The sequence below is a fragment of the Cyprinus carpio genome, chromosome A19 (genome assembly GCF_018340385.1).
Source record: "Cyprinus carpio isolate SPL01 chromosome A19, ASM1834038v1, whole genome shotgun sequence".
Lineage (NCBI taxonomy): Eukaryota > Metazoa > Chordata > Actinopteri > Cypriniformes > Cyprinidae > Cyprinus > Cyprinus carpio.
In genome coordinates, this window is record NC_056590.1 from 7,847,863 (window position 1) to 7,853,862 (window position 6,000).

The window sequence follows — 6,000 nt, forward strand, 5'->3', positions numbered from 1 at the left end:
ATTATTTATTATTATATTTTTTACTTATTAATTACCGTTCTAATATTCCATTAAATGAATATGATGAATAAAATGCTTTACAGTATTTTTATATTAGAGTCATGTTTAACTAAATAATAAATAGTTATGTTAACAAATGAAACCTTTATTGTAAAGTATTTATCAATTAAAATTATAATTATTAAAAAATGGGACTTCATGTGTGTGTGTGCGTTTTGTGTGTGTGGGTGGTGTCGTGTGTGTGTGTGTGTGTGTGTGTGGTGTGTGTGTGTGTGTGGTGTAAATTTGGGCTTTAGTTGAGATTACTGTTAAGCAGACTGATTACCAGGATCTTTTTTTTTCAGAATAAAAATGAAGAGATAAAACTCTCTTATTACTCTAGCTGTATAATAACCTGAGCTATTACAGCAATAATATTTGTCATGTTTTCTTTATTTTATTATGGGGTCTAGCATCACTTTTTTCACTATACCGATCCCGTTCTTGTTCTGAATGGTTATGATGTCCTTCGACCTGCATTCTCTTGACCTTTCATTTCCGTGTGTTTGATGTAGATGTTCATCCAGACGACGCGACGCTGACCGTGTCCATGAGTCTGAGTGCCTCCGTGTCTCTGGGGATGCTCTACTAATACCGAACGTCTACGTCATCATCTTCCACCCGGAGCAGAACGTGCAGAAGCGCAAGCGCAGCTTCAAGGCTGTGGTTCAAGCCGCCACAATGTCCTCACGCCTCTCGCAGAAATCCATCAGTGACAAGCAGAACGGAGAGAGACCAAGATCGAGCCAGACAGGCAGCAGTAGCAGGTAACAGCCACTCTCAGACCCCTGGGAAAAGTGCAGGAGGACACCATTAAAGTCTAGAAGTAATGCTACTAAACTAAATCAACCCGTAAAAAATCACAGACTCCAATACAGAGCCAAAAGATTAGAAAATTGATGCTATAGAGAAGTGTCATGGCAGTACTTTTTATTATACTATTATAGTTTTGAAGTTAAAGTTTTGTAAGTTACTGATTTTGAATTAGGTTATATATTTGTACTATTTTAATCCATTTTTTAAATATTACAATTTAGGTTTGAATTTATTTTTTAGTTTCAGTTTGGTAACTTTAGTGCTTCAACTTAAACTAAACAAAAAATAGAAAAGTTGCTTAGAAAAAAGCAATTTTTTTCATTTTAATTTTATTTTATTTCAGCTTTATTTAATAAACAAAAATATTTTAATAATATTTGTTTTCATTAATGATAATAACCTGCTGAATGGAAGGAACCTTTTTTGTTTTTTTTATTGCTATAAGTTTATAAGTAAAATTTTAATTAATTTATTTTTATTCACATTCGTTTTATTTTAGCTTTTTGTTTATTTCATACCTTAGTTAGTCATTTTAGCACTTTTGTTTAATTAACTAAAAAAAAGTTTAGAAATCTTACTGAATAAGATCAATTAAAGTTTTCCATCTAATATTATATATGTATGTTTTTATTTCAGTTGTCAGATCAGATCCAGGATCTCAATCACGATTATTTATCAGATGACAAAAATACCTACAAAACGAGTTTAGATCAGGGCGGGTCACCATGTGAATGATGACCAGAAATTAAACAACGGATGGTGAGGGCTCGAAAGTACCGTGTCTTCAACGGAGGTGTTACTTTTGTTCCGCTGTCAAACACACTTTCCGGAAATAACTTTTGAGTAGACCAAAAACGCCCTAACGATTTTGAAAAGTTGAGCTAGTGGGGAAAAGTGGATGCCATATTAGGCGCTTTATACAGGCTGTACCATTGTTAAGGCCACCATGCAGAGCCTCATTGTCCTCGCGTTTCTCATGGGGTGTTCTCAACTCACCTAAAGTCTATTGAAAGAGCGGGACCCAAGCCATGTTCCTCAGAGACAAGCATAGTAGCGAGCTTGCCTGATAGCAGCCAATCTAGCAACCAGTACAACCAATAAACTGCATTATACAAGCACTAAAACATTCAGAACACTTTAGCAATCGCAAAACCCTCGGCAACAACCCACAACACCCTAGCATGGTGGTTTTATGCTGTGTTTAGTTTCTGCTGTGAAGTCATATTTGCTGAAAAAGATGAAAATGTCTTTGACAGTAATTGCTCCCTGTGAACTTTTATGCCCCCGAATGGCTTATAGCCAGGGATCTGCTAAGAAATACTGCTCAGTAATCTGATATTCAGTTGCACTCTACCCCCTGCCTCTAAAGGCCTTACAAGATGGGATTGTTAAGGGAATGTCAATGCGATTAAATTCCAGACTTATTGATGCCCCCATGATGCTTCTGTACGTGCAGTTGGATTGAGTGCCCCCTCACATTTTGATATCCATAAAATCTACATCTTCCTCTTCCTCTTTTAACCTTGCCAGTAAAATGCTTTTGGGTTTATTTTCCACTTGTTCTATATCTCTGCAGCACACATTGTGCTTCCCATCAACACATGCAGTTTTGAAGCAGCACATATCATTAACCTTTCATATTACTGAGCTTTGTTTGGAAGCAAAAAATCACTAAGCCCGCACGACATTCTTGAAGTGATGCTTGTTGATATGGATATTTCTCTGCGCCTGCACACAATATATTGGGTGCAACAAGGGAAGAAACTGGAAGCAGGAAAATTAATTATGAAAAGCATGTGGAAAGAAGTGCATGAATATGTTTATTGATGGACTTAATAAATGTAGTTTATTAATAAAACAAAGGCTAATGATTTCTGTTAGTCTATTTTTTAGTGCAGTTATCCTATGCTCGCCCTTGTAGGACACTGATAAAATTTTGCTCTGTGACAACAGCCCCGGTCACCTTCTTGTTTTTTACAATATGCTTTTTAGCTTTTTTTTCGTTTTTTGTTGCTCACCATAGGCTGCGTTATTGATCAAAAAACAGATAATATTGCGAAATATTATTACAATTTATCTACAAACTGTTTTCTCTGTAAATATTTAAAAGTAATTATTCCTGTTATGCAAAGCTGAATTTCCAGCAGTCAGTATTCCATTATTTGTGGATTTTCTAGCAATATTATTTGATGAAATAGAAAGTTCAGCATTTATTTGAAATCTAAATCTTTGCTAAGATTATAAAATGCCTTTATGATAACATTTGATTACTTTAATGCATCCGTGTTGAATAAAAAATATTAATTTTCCTCTAAAAACAATAATAATAATCGTTACTGATTCCAAATTCTTGTTCCACTGTAAGTGTATCTATTGTAATCATCTTAGGGACTATACACATGCAGCTTCACAGAGTGCTAATATTAGATAAAAATTTGTCATTTTTTAAAAGCTGCTTAGATATTAATGCTATTTCTTTTTAGCAGTACAAGAGCAGATTTTGTAACTTCACTGACCGCAAAGCAACCATATAAAGTGCTTTCTCCAGAAACAAACGCCAGCACAAATCATCATCTTGACAGTTGATTTACAGTCATAAGCAGTGATCTGTGTGCTGTAGCTGCGTTCATCCTGAAGAAGAGAGTTAAGCATGCTTCTCACACTTGCCCTATCGCTTCTGCGCCCTTAAACAAGTGGATTTTACCCCTGACTACTGCAGACCAGAGTTCTCATGTCAGTACAGGGTAAAATCACCCAGAACAAAAAGGCATTCGCCCTCATTGTATATATATACAGTCTCATGTTGTTTCTTTGTGATTAATAGTTAGTTTTCTCATAAAACTGTTACAAAGTTTTTATACCGAACAAGTCACAAAAAAAGCTTGTTCCTTATGCACTGGTCAGTTTTTTGAGACTTTGAGCTTATGGGCGTTTCATAAGGTGTGTTGTGTAGACTGATAAGAAAGAAAACATACAAAATACAATACAATATAGTTTTGAGTGTTTATTTTGATGGCACACCATCTATTTGTGCTGTGAATTGCAATTAAAATACATATTTCTTTCAAGCTGTTTTTCTCAATAATGAAATTTTCTCCAACTTCAGCGTAGCACTGAAAGTGCTTACAAAGGAGGTGCCATGTTCATATATCATCATTTCTCCTAAAAAGTATGGCGTGAAATGTGTTGTTTTTTCCCTGGTTCTTTGTGCATTTTCTTAAGTGAAAAACCCCTATAACGACTAATTTGGACAACAAGAATTTTGAAAAAATAGCTTCTATTCATTTTTCAGATCTTCGTTTTGAAATGTATGCAAATAGTGCATATTAAATAGATAATGTTTCATTTGCATATGTAAACAACACATTTAATGGTTAATTTTGGGATTTTTAAGGAATACAGTCAGCCAGAGTGACGTACATGGTTGATATTTTATTACATATTCTTACTGGAAGCTTGGCACAAAACTTTAGGCCTTTAAGAATTATGCTTTTGCATGTAAACTTTGTTTCCAAACCAAGTTATGAGCATACAGGGGATGCTTAATGAATGATTAAATGGACAAATAAATCCTATGGTCTTCCATTAAAGAGGAGATTGTCAACCTATTTAACACCCCCATAAATATCATATAGGAATCTTAGATTGGGCATGTGTGTGACTTGTATGGCCAGTAAGAAATAAAAAACTAGTAGATATCGTAACCAGAAAACCCAATAAAAAAAGCACCAGGAATATTTTTTTAGCAAATGATATGTGCTAAACACAGTGACAAACTACACCAACAACACGCCATACACTGTGTGCCTGCACTGGCAAAATGTAAAAATATATAGTTTATCCTTTCCATTGCTATTCCAATACGATGTAAAAGAGTGGTTATAATATGTGAATCACATCCATCTACGCCATCTCGCCTGAAGCACCAATTTTGATCGTATTCTCCATCTCTGCTATCAAAATGAAGCTATTATAATCGCCCTCTGTTGACGCAAATCGTGAGAAGACGTGCATTTTGCCTTCACTAGAAAATACTGAAGTCATGTAGAAATGCGGCCAAAACCCTTCAGGGACTTGAGTGATAAAGGAAAAAATACACCACATCCACCACAAGAGCCATTCAGGTGTGTGCTTTTTGTCAAAGGAGCATTCAGCAGCGATGATATAAAAACACAGCACGGATCGATTCAGAGGAGAGACACACTAGGATCTGATGGCACATCGTGCTTCCTCTCTCCCATCTGCTATTCGTGGGTGTTAGTTTACAAAGAGGAAGTTGTTATGATGAGTATGTCAAACATGTCAGCAAGTCACAAATTTTCTTCAGGTGTCCAGAAGCCATTTCCTCCCCTTTCACTCCTTTGGTAAACATACAAACATACAAAATACCCATTCATTCATTCATTCATTCACTGAATGGCCCGGCCCATTCTATCATCTATCTATCTATCTATCTACTTCCATCTATCTGATCTATCCGCTCGTTTTGTTCATCGTTCGTTCGCCTGTTTTGTTTATCACTGTTCCTCATATCCTTGATCTATATCGATCTCTCTATCTATCGGATCTATCTATATATCTATCTATCTATCTATCTATCTATCTATCGTACATTGGTTATTGTTGTTGTTGTTATATCTTATTCTCTTTCTTCTTCAATTGTATCTACTCTATCTAAAATCTTCTTCTAATTCTAGCACCGGATTTCTTTCCTAAATCTAATTTCTCATCTATCTATCTTATCCTATCTAACTAAAAATCTAAAAAATCTAATCTATCTAAATAAAAAAAAAGAAATTCATATCTTCTACTAATCTAACTATCTAAAATTCTATCTCTCTAACATTCTAAAATCTCTCCTATTCTATCTATCTATCTATCTAATCTCTCTAATTCTATTTCTATCATCTCTCGATATCCCTCTTCTACCTAATTTTCAAAATTCTTCCTAATTCTAAAAGCTTCTATCTATCTTCTAAGTCTGATCTAATCTATCCTCTTAAAGCTAATCTAAATCTCTAATAGCTATTCTCTCTCTCATATCTACTTCTAGCTCTAATCTATCTAACTATAAATCGTTCATTTCTATCTATCTAGTCTTCTAAAACTATCTTATCTCGCTGCTCTAATCTCTAATCGATCTCT

The 6,000-nt window shown here is 34.8% G+C and overlaps 1 pseudogene; it reads left to right on the forward strand.

Annotated features, from left to right (window-relative positions):
- Positions 1-803, forward strand: part of LOC122148723 — a 38,982-nt pseudogene extending 38,179 nt beyond the window's left edge.
- The last annotated feature ends 5,197 nt before the right edge of the window (positions 804-6,000 follow it).